The sequence below is a fragment of the Staurois parvus genome, unplaced genomic scaffold, assembly GCF_062004578.1.
Source record: "Staurois parvus isolate SC_StPar_1 unplaced genomic scaffold, SC_StPar_1.0 ptg000298l, whole genome shotgun sequence".
Classification (NCBI taxonomy): Eukaryota; Metazoa; Chordata; class Amphibia; order Anura; family Ranidae; genus Staurois; species Staurois parvus.
Window position 1 is genome coordinate 6788837 of NW_028318094.1, and position 16844 is coordinate 6805680.

At 43.5% G+C, this 16844-nt stretch overlaps 1 protein-coding gene across 3 annotated transcripts in view; it reads left to right on the forward strand.

The window, feature by feature from the left end:
• Window positions 1–5101: 5101 nt before the first annotated feature.
• The window catches only part of SGCD (sarcoglycan delta), a 1017926-nt gene continuing 1006183 nt past the window's right edge, over window positions 5102–16844 (forward strand). For all 3 annotated transcript variants that reach the window (XM_089682837.1, XM_089682835.1, XM_089682834.1), the window contains exon 1: window positions 5102–5232. The gene's annotated coding sequence lies outside the window, so the exon portion shown is untranslated. The remainder of the gene's footprint in view (window positions 5233–16844) is intronic.

Here is a 16844-nt window from a genome sequence, read left to right on the forward strand (position 1 = left end):
CCATCCCACTTTTCCATCCCTATTACAGCGGTAAAACATAAAATAATGCAGAAAGTGCCAGTGGAGAAGTGCTAATTGAAGATCTTCCATGACAGAGCTATGATGGGAAGCTGCTGATCACTAGCAGTGACAAAGCCTTCATGCTGCCCCCTGTACTTGGTCATGTATAAGGATGGCAGCAAGCATTGATCATATCCAGGCTTAGGCACGCATCATAGCATGACGGACAGAGCCTTTGACATTGTTGAGCACCGCTTTTACAAGGCAACATGATGTACACTTTATTACCTAACAAGGAGCATAAATGGCCATTTGGACTGTAATACTGCTGTTCGGCTTGGATGAAGGGGGGTGCAACAGGGTTAATTTAGATCAGACTGTCTCTCCTAGCTCAGCAACACTTTATTTTCAGTCCACACACCATCTCACATCTTACTGATGGTTGTTGCTGTAATTTACACTCAGATCAGTCTCTCTGGCACTGTCACAACAAGGGTGGAAAGAGATGTACAGTAAACTTTATAAGAAGACCTATATATATAACAGAACTAATGCTGGTCATATACATGACAGTTTTCAGACATGTTTAACTACTCTCAGCCAGCTATAAACTGCAATTACATTAACCAACTACCAACAGTTTCTATATTTACCATGAAATGAGCAAAATTATTGATGATAAATTACCATGGCCCATTTAGTGGTTATTATTAGAGATGAGCGAATTATTCAAAAATTCGATTCGGCTGATTCGCCGAATTTGAGGAAGAAATTCGATTCGATGCGAATTAATTCGCTATGAATTTAACTTATTAAAAGGGTTTCTAGGCTTCAGAGAGCCTTTAAATTAGTGCAGAACACTGTACCTTTAATTTAAATGCCCTTGGATGAGGAGAAGGATGAGGAGAAGGATGAGGAGAAGGATGAGGAGAAGGAAACAAATAGATACAATGTTTCAACCGCTGTATGGAGGGAATGTCACAGAACTGTCAGAAATAGGCTATTTCTGACAGTTCTGTGACATTCCCTCCATACAGCGGTTGAAACATTGTATCTATTTGTTTCCATAAATGGAAACAAATAGATACAATGTTTCAACCGCTGTATGGAGGGAATGTCACAGAACTGTCAGAAATAGCGGAGCTCTGCAGATACACTTAGCGGAGCTCTGCAGATAGATACAGCGGTTGAAACATAGGCTATGTTTCAACCGCTGTATGGAGTGAATATCAGAAATAGGCTATTTCTGACAGTTCTCTGACATTCACTCCATACAGCGGTTGAAACATAGCCTATGTTTCAACCGCTGTATCTATCTGCAGAGCTCCGCTAAGTGTATCTGCAGAGCTCCGCTATTTCTGACAGTTCTGTGACATTCCCTCCATACAGCGGTTGAAACATTGTATCTATTTGTTTCCATTTATGGTTGTAGGATGAAAATAATAAGAATTCCAAGCCGGCAAAAAGTGTATCTGCAGAGCTCCTCTATTCTGCAGATACACTTAGAGGAGCTCTGCAGATACACTTTTTGCCGGCTTGGAATTCTTCTTATTTTCATCCTACTTCTTCTTCTTCTTCTTCTTCTTCTTCTTCATCCTCATCCTCATCCTCATCATCTTCTTCTGAGGATGAGGATGAGGATGAAGAAGAAGTAGGATGAAAATAAGAAGAATTCCAAACCGGCAAAAAGTGTATCTGCAGAGCTCCGCTAAGTGTATCTGCAGAGCTCCTCTATTTCTGACAGTTCTCTGACTTTCACATTTACAGCGGTTGAAACATTGTATCTGTTTCCGAATAAAAACATCTGTATCCTAAATGGAAACAAATAGATACAATGTTTCAACCGCTGTACATGTGAAGGAACTGTCAGAGAACTGTCAGAAATAGCGGAGCTCTCTGCAGGGACACTTTTGCCGGCTGATCGGGAAAAATCCGATTCGCGCACCCGAAGTAGGCTAATATTCGGATTCGACGCGAATCGAATTTTTCCTGAAATTCGAATCGAATTCCACTTCGCCTGGTTCGATTCGCTCATCTCTAATTATTATTATTATTATTGAAAGTTAGTTGAAATTGCCTGAAAATTGTGCTATGTAGAGCCAGCATAATAAAGGCTTGCTGCCAACTCAAACAAGTGGTCTCTTAAAGTTCATCTAAAGGCAAAACGTTTTTCTTAGTTTTGGATAAACAACAAATAACAAGGACCGTATGCGACCCATGGGTAGCAGGTTGGACACCAGCCCTCTATAGGCTCTTGATTGGTGAACTGTACAAATAACTCAAATCCCTCCGTATCCGTATTATTATATAATGCTGACCTTACATAATACAAATGTTTATTCACTGTCTTTCAGAAAAATACAGTATATCTTTCAGAATATGAATGCACTAAATAGATGGTCCAATTTATTAGTTATTATTTTTGTAGAAAAGAAACAATCTGTCCTGGCAAAAATTCAAACAAACTCAACCAAACAGATGTTTTTCTGTGTTGTGTTAAAAGATCTTGCTTTTGATTGAAAAAATTTGTTTAAAATGTAGAACCTAAGATCAATCTTTTCCTGGAGGCTAAAGCTACTAATTCATAATCTCCCAACCTCCAGAGATAGGAATGAGAAACATCCTTTAGCACCAAGTATGAATGCAAAGGACACAGTCCTGCTCGTACCTGTTACTTGGATCATGCAAATTAAGGTGTAGGCCAATCCAAAATTTTCTTTTAAAACTCTGAACAAAGTGAGAAACTATCACAATCCTCATCTGTTGTTCATTAAACATGTAGCATTCCCTTACTGAGGCAATAGCGGAGGACCCCCAGGTGGCTTGGTGGGCTACCTTTTCATCTTAAGGCAGAAGTCTTCATTCTTTTTAGGGTGGAAAATTTGGCACCAGCCTCTTTTAGGAAGCTTATCAGAATATATTGTAGGACCATAGTGGGAGAAGGGTTAGGGCACAGGATATTGAAAAAGGGATCAAAAACGTAGACTCAAGACTCTACTTACAGTCAACACAGAAAAATAGCATTCAATTGGTAACTAGCAATCTGTACAAAGCTCACTGGCAGCAGCTTCTAACCAGCTCTCTAAGACATTCTTCAGAAGCAAAGTTTTCACCATGGCGCTCAGTCCAGGTAGTCCAGAGATCCTATGTCTCAGCCCCAGGCTTTTCCTTTGGCAAAAATCCTCCCTATACAACAGTCTTAGCTCACAACTTTCTTACCTGGAAAATGCCCAGAAGGCAAAAAAGCTTCCAAAAAGTTACCTCAAATATGTATTTCCTCCCTTAGCATGCACCACTGGCAATAAACTTTCTAGTGGTTGGCCAGGGAGACATAAATATTCATAACTCTGAATTACTGTATCTTCTCACACTATTGCCAGATTCAATCCCCAAAAGCAAGAGGAAGCAAACAATAAAATTGAGCTTAGAGTAAACCCAACAAAGGCAGAACTATAACAATTCGGCTGTACTAAATTTGGGCTGGAGGCATGTCTGCTCAGGGCCCTACAAGTAGATTTACCCTCACTTACTTTTGCGTGTGTAAGCTGGTTGGATACTGCTTATTAAGTTAGCGGCTGGCCCAGGCTAGGGAAGGAATTAGTTAATCTGTTTATTCTGTGTTCCCGGGCTTATGGGTCTTAGCCAGCCCACCTGTGCTATAAAAAGGGGGAAGACTGAAGTTGGAGAAGGGTCTGCCACACTTAGCAGTCCGCTATATCAAGGATTCCGGAGATGGACATTACCTATATGGAATTTTTCCTATTCAAGGTTTGCCTGGGCAGTCACCTTTGTGATAGTTAGTTTAGGGAATGGAGAATGTTTACATTGGACTGTACTGATGGATTTTATTTAGTAAAAGTTATATTAACAGTTTTGAGTCTGGTCTGAATTCATTCAAAGGGGTGTACATTGGTTCTGGCGTATCCAAAAGAACCAGGATCTGTAAGGCAAATATGGAGTATGAAGCCACACTACATGAGGTCACACTGCAGCAAGGGGTTAATTCAGGAAGTCAAGGAAGAGTAATGCCATTGCTATGAGTAACCCAGCAACAAGACATGAAGCAAAGTCGTAGTCATGGTACCTGGTAAAGTGACAAGTCCTCCGGTATAGAGGGGGTTGCTGTTTGGCTCCCTCCAGAATGGTCCGTCTACCATAGCATACCAGCTTTATGAAAACCCACGACCTGGCTACAGGGTATGGGAAGCAAAGAGTTTATATAAAGCACACATGATAAATGTCTACCCTAAGTGCTCAGTGGGACCCCATGCTGTTACTGGGAATGAGGCAACAGAAGTACGTTAGACTGGTGGAGAGGGCGCAGGCTCAACGTTTCCCTCTGAATGCAGCAGCTACTACAGTTACAGTATGTAGTGACATGGGGCACAACACTCAGAGGAACTCTGTATTCTTTTGTACACACAGTGAAAGCTCAGATCTAAGTCAGGGAACTGCTTTACTGTTAGATTGTTCACATGACCATAACCGCAGTCTCCGCCTGGCCCCAGACAGTGGTGAGAGCGCTCCGCACATAATGGCACAGGCAAAGGACAACAGTTTCAAAATACAAGTGATAAAAAAATCTGACAGGGTGCTAATCATTAATCCCTACTCTATTCAAAACCAAAAAAAGAAAGTTTTGGCTGGACTTTAAAGCGAAGCTCTACCTTTGAGGAGAGTTGGTGGACATGTATATGAACCTATTGCTTTTCCCTACATGGAAAAACCAGGATTCGCTTTGAAAGCCTTTCATTCGTTCATTCTCTGTGGCTGTTTCTTCCTTATCTGACCCTGATGCATTTAAAGGACAAATGTCAGGTGAACTTCCACTATATCCTTTGATGTCTCTAATCGATACCTTTATTTTACAGTGCGCCTTGAAATACTGTGTGCTCTCAGGTTATAAAAGCCTTTTTTTAAGAACAGAATGGGACTCTCATTGTGTGCGGCTATTGTGCTGAGTACATAACTGTGCGAACGTTGGCAGGACTGTGTATAAAACAGATTGTGTGTGAAATACCGGAGGGCTCAGATCTCACTTCCAGATGCATTGAGAGCCCAGTGCAGAGGGCAGCAGGTGCTAGGATGACAGACACAGAAGCCACAGGGCACAAGTCAGACACAGGGAGGGAGGAAGGCCTCTATATATGGTGCCTGCTCCGTGCTGCGACAGAAATAGCCCCTCACTCATCCAGACTAAACATTATAAGAAAGGATTTCTTCGGCTTTACGGTAGGCCATAGAGACCTTGCTTTTAATTTATTTTTTGCCTAATTTTTGTTTTTTGCTTATTTAATAGAAGATTGGCCATTGGGGAAATAAGGGAATTTCTGACTTTTGCAAAGGTGACCCATCTTTAGAATTACCAGATTAGGTCAATTACATCTTTGTGTCTCCATAAAGTCTAAAGGGCCGTGCCGGAGTGATGTCACTTTTTGCTGGGGTTAACTGAGCTGACTGACAACTAGGGGTTTATTTACTAAAGCTGGAGAGTACAAAATCAGACTCACTTCTGCATAGAAACCAATCAGCTTCCAGGTTTCATTGCCAAAGCTTCATTGAACAAGCTGAGGTTAGAAGCTGATTGGTTTCTATGCAGAAGGGAGTCTGATTTTGGACTCTCCAGCTTTAGTAAATAAACCCCCTCTTGTCTTGCTGTGTTTACAGAGGAGACATAGGAGGGCCTGTTAACATGTTATGGCATATGTTAACATGCAATGAGTGAAGGAAATCCATTATTGATGGATGGCATGCAAATGCATCAAACAGATAGAAAATGTGCATGCCCCCCACTTTTTTTTTTTTTTTTCAAAATGCAGCACACCACAATGTACAAATGTGTTGTGATGTGCTGCACTTTGTGCTCTACTATGAAACCTATTGGGGTTCTATGCACGATTGCTCTACTGTGATTTATTAATTGGGGTTCTGTTCACCATTGCTCTACTGTGAAATGTATTGGGGTTCTATTCACAGGTGCATTGTCATGCATTGTAGCAACACATGTTTAAGCATACGTTACCACAATGCCCAAGTGTGAATGGGCCCTAAGAGAAAATGTTGCAATTTTTGCTTGAGTCATGATATGCTTTTGGTTTCCACTGCTTATTTTTTTTTTTTTTTTGGCACATACATTTTACTTTGATGTAACAAAAGTATAGCTGTCATAGCTAAAATTATTTTCAGGGTTTCTGCTGCTGGATTGGTGCAACTATATTTGTCTCAGAGAGCCAGAGAAAGCCATCAGTATTATTTAATAAAAAAAATACAGAAAGCAATAAAATGTTTTTTATAATGAATGCTCTCAGAGCTTTAATAACTCACATTTTTAAATGCTGATCATCGTAAAGCCATGTTAAAAAAAAATATACATGTATGAGACATGTATTATGTTTATATAGGCTTTTTAGATTCTTGGATAATGGAAAAGTAGAGGGTATATTCAGGTCGACTGTATGAATTATTATTTCAGTGTATGTTTTAACCACCTAAAGACCAGGCTTTTTCTGTCACTTTTTGTTCACAGGAAACAAAAAGGGTTTTTTGCTATAAAATTACTTAGAATCCCCAAATATTATATATTTTTTAAAGCAGAGGCCCTAGAGAATAAATTGGTGGGTTTTGTTACACAGTATTTGCGCATTTTTCAAATGCAATTTTCTGGTAAAAAATATATACATATATATTTTAAATCTTAATGCATAAAATATAAAAGATGATGTTACGCTGAGTAAATAGATACCAAACATGTAACACTTTAAAATTGTCCACGCCTGTGCAATGGCGAAAAACAATGTAAATTTACTATCTATAGGCGATACTTTAAAAGCCAGGTTAGCATTTTGGATTTACAGAGGAGGTCTGGTGTTAGAATTACTGCCCATGATCTGACATTTGCGGTGATACCTCATGTGTGGGATGATCGCTGTTTGAGTGCGTGCGGTGCCAGCGCATGCATTCACCTTTGCGTGCAAGCATGGGGGGACAGAGACACTTTATTTTTTTATTTTTCTACACAATCACTTTCAAAATTTTTTCTTTTGGACACTTTTATTGCTGTCACAAAGAATGTAAATATCCCTTGTGACCGCAATAAGCATGTGACAGGTACAGAGGGATCTGGGATCAGTGAAAGCATTCAATCAAACCAAGATCAGTGTGTTTGAAGACTTTTATTTTTTTTTTATGGTGCTGTGAAACCGGAAGTGATGTCAGATCATCGCTAGTTAGTTGGCCGTCGGCACTAAATACGAGTACCAGGATGTCTGATGTGCCAGACTTACCCCTGGTATTCCTTGCTCTAGCAATGCAAAATATACACCCCAGTGACCTCAGTGCTGATGGAGAGGGGAAGGGGGGAAGAAAAATGTTTGGCAGGCACCCAACATCCTCCATATCAGCCAATTATGCCTTCAGTTGTTAGGATACCAGTGGCTGGCCCACAAATGAAAATCTGAAGCTTTGTGTAACAAGAAACAGCAGGCTTGACCCACCTGCTGGCTTGTGGACAATTTTTAAGCTATCTAGGGAAATTTTTGGCATTTTACCAAGGCACCCCTGAAGAACCTAGATATCACCCCACAACTGTGTAACAGAAGGTACATAAGGTGCTGATAAGGGTACAAAGTTATAACTTTTCTTTAGAGCACCCTGTTTTCCCCAGACTAGGATATAGGCAGTATGCAGATTTCAGCTTTTCTTCAAGTTCAGAATACAGTGATGATGACCTTTACAGAGGTGCATTGTAGGATGTGGATGGAGTGCATGAGCACCATAATGTTGGGTTCCATTTTAAAATGTATGCAACCCAAAATTTGTTTTTCAGTATGCTTGCCATCTTGTTACAATGTTTACAGTTTTCTTAAGCTGGCCATACATGGATTTGGCCAGTTCAGCAGGGACCATTCAAACTTCGATCCATGTATGGCTACTGTGGTTGAACAGAATGTAATCTCGATCGATCAGGGTTGAAGGCTGTAGACTGCAGCGTAGATCACTGTATTCTGACGAGGGGAAGTCTCTCCATTGTCAGAATGCATTGATACAGCAGGGCAGATCCCCCACATAGTTTTTTTTAATCTGTTCAAAAATGTACCTATCTGGAGATCCTGCCAGTAACAGCACTTGTTGAGCAGCAGTGGCTTAGCATTGTCAGCCTGCAACAGGAAGTGCTTTTATTACTGAGATCTTCAGAAAAATATTTGCTTAAAGCTGAACTTTGGCCAGAAAGGTAATGTATTTTAATTGTAGTGCCCCTCTAATAGTCAGGGAGAGCTAGAGTTCAATTATCAGTCGGGAAACTGGGTGTAATAGTGGGTTAAAATTTTGGTCAGACATGAGAGTCTCTGCAGGTCAGTTCCCTGATATCTCCCCCGGTTCTAGAATCTTGGAGAAGATTCTAGAACCAGTGGGCGGGAATGAGGAGGGGCTGGCCTTCACACCTGGCCAATCCACAGGCAAAAGGCTTGGCATGGAGCTAGGGCAGCCTTTAAATGTGGGAGAGCCTGCTCTGCAGCAGGAGAGTTCAGGCAGAAGATGAAGTGAGAGGCTGGACATCAGGAGCATGGGAAGGGGCCCAGATGGTAACAGGCTAACCTCCAGGCAGTGGCACTGGAAAGGAGGAAATCTCAGAACTCCATTGCCCTCCATAGCAAGGACCACCTGTGCAGCAAGGAAGGAGCGGTCGAGCAGAAAGCCTGAGAGCAGCCACCGACCCATCAGCTCACAGACAGAAGACTGAGTGAGTGGACCTGCATCCCCTTGGCCGGTAAGATGAAGGAGGAAGGAAACTGGATTACCTTTTAACCCGGGACTGTCTTACATTTAAAGTGATAAGTACTGGATCCCCTTCCCAGGGATTCCTTCAAACAGCTGGATAGAGGAGCATTAAGGGTCTGGGGTGGTACACCTTGAGATGCTGGCTAGCTCTCAAGAAGAGAATTTTGCTGTGTAAAGAGACTTGTACATAGTTCCAAGAAGATTGTCCTCAGTTGCTGCTCCGTTGGGAATCCCATACACCCCATACCCCATCCAAGTTATTCTTCCCCTAATATAATCCAAAGATAGCCAAGCTCAGGACTGGTTGCTGTCTACAGAATGCAAGTTTGTGTGAAAAATACATGTTGCCTGGCTGTGTAGGACTATAGAGGGGACCAAAATAGGTAGTGCCACATAATAAAAGTTCATCTTTTATTTTTTTCGAACGTGATCATGTTTTAGTACAGAGGTAAGCATCTGCAAGCTAATTCCTAGTTGAATGTGTAGATACCAGGCCTCAGCATGCATTTTTATTTCATACAGTCGGTGGCTGCTATGCCCTCTATTCCCAGACTTTCCCAGACATATACAATCCCCCTCTGCAGGTCCTAGTAATATTGAGTAGTGCAGTAATTACATCCCCGCTCGCTGCAGTGGGCAGAATCGGGTAACTTAGACTCCTGGTCTGACTTTCATACTATGCACGGAAGGATTGACATTGATGTGGACATATATGAAGAATGATGTGGCTGTACAATCAAAGCATTTTGTGGCAAAGTTTACATTACAACATACCCACCTACCAATCTCACATTCCTCCCATTCACTCACAATACATGATAGGAATTATAAACAACTCCCAATGTATGATCAGAATTGTAATTTCTTCTAGCAGTGCTGTACAAAGGATGAATGTGACACATCCGTCTCCATAATATCTTGGATCTCCTATTAGTGAGATGATTTTTTCTTATTTGGAGTGATGATGTCACAGTGATTACTAAGGTAGATTTTTTTTCTATAAGTGGAGAAGTTCTGTTATAAAACACTAGAAGCTTTTACATGTACACTGGCACTTATGCTGAAAGTTTACTTGTATCCCAGACTTCAGCTTTATGAAAACTGTATAAAATAAGAAATAATGCCATATATACTCAAAGATAGACATTGGGTCAATGTATACTTTAAAGTGATTTGTAAAAGTAATTGTTTAAAATAACAAACATGTCATACTTACCTGCTCTGTGCAATGGTCTTGCACAGAGCATCCCTGATCTCGGAGGGTCAGGGATGTTTGCTATGGGGTCATGAGTGTAGGCTCGCTCCTGAGCCAGGCTCTGTCCATTGATGATATGAACAGTGTGGCTCAGCCCTGCCTCCCACTCCCTCCTCACAGGCTGTGATTGATAGCCAATGGCTCCCAGTTTTAGGCAGGAGCAAGGTTGGGGGATAGGCACCAGGGGAGAAATGAAACATGGAGATCGGGTTTTAGAGGAAGTATATTGTCAAGAATGAAGAGACTTCAACTGTCAGAAACACTCACAAACTATCTTACACTACTAGCAGAGAGCAATGCTCCAGATCAGAGAGCATCTGGCATAGGAGGCGTTTAGCAGGCCTGGGGGCACGATGTGGCCCTTTACCTGCCTTCATCTGGCCCTTGGGGCACTGTCCCTTCCACAGACACAAATGATGCTGCACCATTTCTTCCACTGACTCCTATGATGGGGCGCTATTCCCCCCACTGATACCAACAATCATGTACTAGTCCTCCCACTAAAACCAATGATAAGGTATTATGTGCACTCACTGATGTTGGGGCATCACGCTAAAACCTGAAGGACAGTAAACTGGCCCTTTGTTTGGAAAGTTTGGAGACCCCCGACATAGAGGAATGCAGGCCTATAATTACTTCTTACTGGTCCACACTCTATAATCTTTGGCTGTTGCTTGGATATGTTCTGGATATAGGATTATACTTTACCAAATCAAAGAGGATTGAAACCTTTCAATGAGGATTGCAGATGAACCAGAGCCAATGATAATTATTAGGAGCATTATTGGGATGCCTGATGAGCTTCTCCAAATATTACTCTGAATGCAATTGTCTCTTTAATATACAGAGTCAGCAACTACAAATGAAGGAACCTGCATGTGAAAAGACTTTAAACAAATATAACCCATATTACTTTTAAGGGGGGGAATGAACTACAGAATCAATGTCTAACTAAAGCCATTTTTTTTGTTACGGATATAGTGGGAACAAAACTTTGGCTGTACTTAGGCTTTGAGCCTCTCACATGTATATATGCATCCAATATTTGTACCGCATGCATGCAGCAAAACACAATAAAAGGAGCCCAAAATAGTTGTAAACTCTCACATGAAATAACTTGCATAAAGTGATACACAGAGATGAAACAAATCCAACTACATAAGTTGTACCTGTTTATCTGAGTCTTCAGTCCGCTATGCAGCGGCTTCAGCCAATCCATCCCCCCGCTGCCACCCTTGTGTGTCACCCCCCTCCACCTTCCCCCTAGCTGAAGACGCTGCTGCAAGTGTGAGTGGTTACATTAGAGGGCTTGGGGATTGCTCTCCCCCCAACGCTCAGCTTGTGGTCACTGCAGAGGGAGAGAAGACTAGAGCAGCTGTCAGAAGGGACACTGTGAGTGACAGCCTCCTCCCCTCCCTCTTAGCAACAGGGGGACCATTCGCAGGGCAGAGGAGAAGGACCATGGGACATGTAGTCCCAGTAAACAGACGGCCCCATTCCAAGCCTAAGGAGGCAAACTACAGCCCCCAGCATGCCCCAGCAGCAGGAGCCCACCAGGAGCCCAGGCAAGGAGCCGGACAGGGGGAGAGAGAGAAGCAGGACATATGTGAGAAGCTAGTGCGGGACTCAGCAGACCCAGGCCAGATTGGGTCACACCAGAGAGCCAGGAAGAAAGGCTACAGATCGCTGGTGTCGCTGACAGACAGGAGAGTCAACCCTGCAGGCAGGTGGATCCTGGTTTCGTAATCAGCATTGTTTCTTCCTCAGAGGGGTCAAGAGAACAAGGGCCCCCCTGACTGAGAGACTAACATTCACTCTGCTAAGACTACAGACCAGGTCAGAGGGTTCCATGATCCAGACTGTCTCCATTTACAAGAGATTCTGCTGTTTTCAGTTGCTTCAGGTCCAGTACACCTTGCATCACAGGTTGCCACTTTGAGACACACACTTCCTAGCCCATTCAGTACTGCGGCCTATTGTTTTAGTGTTTTCCCCATTGCTTTAAATGCAGGACTCTTGCTGCTGCATGTGCGTCCTTGCAGACAGAAATACTATTAGTATCTCATCTGTAAAATCTCTTCCAGCTGTAAAGGAACTCCTTCAGGCCAATTCCCCACTTATAGGAATCCAATTCCACTGAAGTCTATTTCCGCTACTTTCTGAACCTTAAGAGTTCTTGCCTTCATCTTTTGTGTTTAAAGAGACCCTCCCCAGTTTCCTTACCATCAATCTAAGGGGGAGCTTTCCTTACTATTGTACCTTTTTCAGGAGATCCTGTTTCCATCCAAAAGAAGTTCCACTCTAATGTGCACTAACTAGGGCCCCATCAAGCTTGCAGAAGAATCTGTTTCTATGCTTGGGAGTAATACTAAAGAGGGCGTTATTACATGTAAATTCATTTTGAGAGTTAAACACTGTTTCTAATCATTGAGAGCCCATAAGTGAGTTAGCCTTACTTCTCTTTATTCTCTATTTCGGCAAACTTTGGGAAAGAAAAATCTCAGTGCTGGAATTAATGTTTAAACTCTGGTCCTGCAGGATGATTGGGTCTATTTAAAGTGGTACTGTGTATGTTCCTTTTGACTAAGTTTTCCAGAGTGATTATATTTTCTACTCATTTACCATTGTTTCTTTGTGTTTGCATTATTTTTACTCTAACGTCAATACAATCAAAACATTTATTCACCTTAAACTGTGTGATTATTTTCCACAGCCAGGATAGGAGTATTTTCTACTCGTGCTCCTATTTGTGGTTGCAGTGATTTCCATCCAACCAGGTGTGTCAGAGGGGCTGAAGTTGTTCTTAGAGTCGAGGTGCAGAACAGGGAACCCAAAATTACCAAGCGGCTCCTTTAGGGGTGGCGCTACACCTATATCTATTCAAAGTCCAGAATGTTTACAGCTTGTCTAAGCTTTCAGAAAGCTGGGGGTTGGGAGCTTAAGTTACACTTTGCAGAGCTCAGGAAGAGCTGAGTGGAGAGAAGAGACAAACTCCCTTGAACACAGCAAACAGGAACAGAGCTGAGGCTGTCAATCACATGTTGTGTGCTGGAGCTCCCTCTCCCATCACCTTTTTTCTCTTGGTGTCAGGAAATCTTGTCAGAAGTGACTCATGCAGATAGAAGAAGAATGAAGCAGCACACAGAAATGACACTTAGTGCTCTGGATTGAGACAAGTATAGACTATAACGGGATATGCTTTGTTCATTTTTCATATCAGAGGTTTACAACCACTTTAAAGAGTGGGCAATACTATAAAGTGTCACTTGAGTCTGCTGGGGCTGTGATGTCACATTCAAGATGGTGGCCCCCAGCAGCAGTTTAAGGGCTTTTGGATGACTAAACCAAGCAGACATTTGCAGGTAAATTACAGGTGAATAACAAGCATAAAATATGTTAATATCACATAGAATTTGAGGCATATCAATACTGTGAAATCTCAATTTGGTGTTCGTTTTATGTTTATATTGCCTAAAAAACAGAATGATTCTTTTTATTTTTTTTACATCAATAAATATTCTCAATTTTAAATGTTGGTTGTATTGTTTGAGTTCACCTGGGAGCACATGTAAAGTCCTTTGTTCATTACTATTAAATTTGTACTTTTGTTTTTGGATTGTGCTTCAAGGGAACTACTATTATCACTATAAGGACATTCTATGCATTAATGAAAAAAACATTTTGAAATCAGTGTCTTCCCCCTCCCCCTTTTACTTACATGAGCCCGATCTTGATCCAGCGATGTGCACAAGAGCAGTGGATCTCCCGCCTCTCCTTCTCATTACACAGAGAGTCAGCTTCTAATGTCAATCACAGGCAGTGAGGAGGGGGCGGGGCTGATCCCCCTCTCTATATCAATGGATACATAGAGCGGCCCTCGGGAGCAAACATGCATTAGTGACCTCATAATAAGGTGCTTGCTAAGGACACTTGGCAGTGGGAGGAGCCAGAACTGCTGGCAAGGGAGGGATTGGGTACAAAACCATTGCCGAAGTATAACATGTTTGTTATTTTTTTTTAAATTGCCTTCAGAATCACTTTTCTGTACTGTAGTTTGTTGCCATTCCACCGCCGTGTGCAATTTTAAAGCATGGCATGTTAGGTGTCTGTTTACTTGGAGTAATTACGATCATCATTTATATTTTACAAAAAAATTGGTATTTTATTGTGTTTGAATGAACTAAAATTCATTAACATTTTTCCTGAAAATCTGTGTTTGATTAGCAGCACAGCAAATATTGTGTGGGATAAAACATAATATATAGTGTTTGGGGGTTCTAGATAATTATCTAGCAAAAAATGCTGGACACTGATAGAAGTCACAAGACTTCTCTAACTGCTGATGAGAAAAGGTATTTATATTTACTAAAATAATTACATTTCCATGTTCTGTATACTGTGGGAGACCAGATATAGTGAATGCAGGGTCCTGGGTTTAGTAACACTTCAACTGCCAACAAGTAAATCTCCCCAGCAGAGACAAACAGACAGGGGTTCTTCTGCCTCATTAGTCCCTCTAAAACAAAAAAAGGTACATTTACATATTCTCTAACTCTGACTTTAGTTATTGTGTGCTTGCTTCGGGTCAGTAAATCAAAAACCATTGAATGTGCAGCAGAGGTGTTCCTAGGGTTGGTGTCACCCAGTGCGGGAACACTCTCTCTCCCTGCCCTCTTCCCCCCCCCTCTCTCTCTCTGCCCTCTTCCCCCCCCCTCTCTCTCTCTGCCCTCTTTCTCCACCCCCTCTCTCTGCCCTCTTTCTCCCCCCCTCTCTCTATACCCTCTTTCTCCCCCCTCTCTCTCTCTGCCCTCTTTCTCCCCCCTCTCTCTCTCTGCCCTCTTTCTCCCCCCTCTCTCTCTCTGCCCTCTTTCTCCCCCCTCTCTCTCTCTGCCCCCTTTCTCCCCCCTCTCTCTCTGCCCTCTTTCTCCCCCCTCTCTCTCTGCCCTCTTTCTCCCCCTCTCTCTTTCTCTCTCTGCCCTCTTTCTCCCCCTCTCTCTTTCTCTCTCTGCCCTCTTTCTCCCCCCCCTCTCTCTGCCTTCTTTCTACCCCCCTCTCTCTATACCCTCTTTCTCCCCCCTCTCTCTCTCTGCCCTCTTTCTATCCCTCTCTCTCTCTCTGCCCTCTTTCTCCCCCCTCTCTCTTTCTCTCTCTGCCCTCTTCCCCCTCTCTCTGCCCTCTTTCTCCCCCTCTCTCTCTCTCTGCCCTCTTTCTCCCCCCCCTCTCTCCTCTGCCTCCTCCCCTCTCTCTTTGCCCTCTTTCTCCCCCCTCTCTTTTTGTGCCCTCGTTCTCACCCTATTCCCCCCTCTCTCTCTCTGCCCTCTTTCTCTCCCCCTCTCTCTCTGTCCTCTCCCCCCCCCCTCTCTCTCTGCCCTCTTTCCCCCCCCTCTCTCTCTGCCCCCCCTCTCTCTCTGCCCTCTTCCCCCCCTCTCTCCCTGCCCCCTTTCTCCCCCTCTCTCTCTCTGCCCTCTTTCTCCCCCCCCCTCTCTCTCTCTCTCTCTCTCTCTATCTGCCCTCTTTCTCCCCCCTCTCTCTCTGCCCTCTTTCTCCCCCCTCTCTCTCTGCCCTCTTTCTCCCCCTCTCTCTCTGCCCTCTTTCTCCCCCTCTCTCTCTGCCCTCTTTCTCCCCCCCCTCTCTCTACCCTCTTTCTCGCCCTCTTTGCCCCTCCCCCTCTCTCTCTGCCCTCTTTCTCCCGCCCTCTTTGCCCCTCCCCCTCTCTCTGCCCTCTTTCTCCCCTGTCTCTCTCTTTCTCTCTCTGCCCTCTTTCTCCCCCCCCTCTCTCTACCCTCTTTCTCGCCCTCTCCCCCCCCCCCTCCTCCCTACCTACTACATGAAGCTGCAGTGCTGTCACCAGGGTCCGGGGATTACACACTGACCTGCTCCATACTCTTCCGAGGAGGAGAGGTGTCCGAAGTGCCTGCTTCACTGTCCGTCCCCTCCATGGTTGCTTATTTCAGCAATGGCACATACAGGGATGGACTGAGCCTCTCATGGGGCCCTGTAGTGACCCCGGGCCCTCGGTCTGTCAGCCCCTGGTGGACCGGGTCCGGTGTCACCCCAAGCAAAAAAGTCACTCGGTGCGGCGCACACCCCCTGCACCTGTCTAGGGACGCCCCTGATGTGCAGACAGCCAGGCAAAGAGGATTTTCAGAAGAAGGTTAGGTATGGCAACCTACGTATTTCTCTCAGTATATGTTTCCTTTAACCTATAAAGCATACCCTAAACACTTGACTGCCCCCCTTCCTTCCTGACCCATAGACTAAGCTGACTGCTTGAACTTCAGCTGATTCCTGCTAAAATCATCCAAAATTCAAGCTGTGGGAGGCCCTGCAAGCACACTCGGCTCTACAGGAGTCGGCCTAAAAATAGCCATTGTACTCAGACAGCCGTGGGTGCTGGCAGTGGAGGATCCTATATACACACCGTTCAGTATAGATGGGGGAATCAATGGATTGATTGTATATGGTTCGCTTTATCTTAGCCCTTAAAGTGACTGTAAACCCTCACCTTGTAAAACAACCCATTCAGTTTAAAATAGAAATGAAAGGTAAAACATTTGTGTATAGATACAAAAACATTATAAATACCTCCCCCTTCCCTTTTTTTTTTATAAGTGATCAAATTTCCTCTGTTCTCAGCTGCACAAGAGTTGGGGGAGGAGAAACAACAGGACACCTGTCTTCCCAGTGAAAGGCTGTGCAGGGTGGGGGGTGTATCAGCAGAAGTCTGGGTAATGGAGGAAAGCAGTCTGAGTTCCAGCATAGCTAGAGAACTAATCATGCTGTGCTCTCATGCCTAGTATGGTCAGTTTTT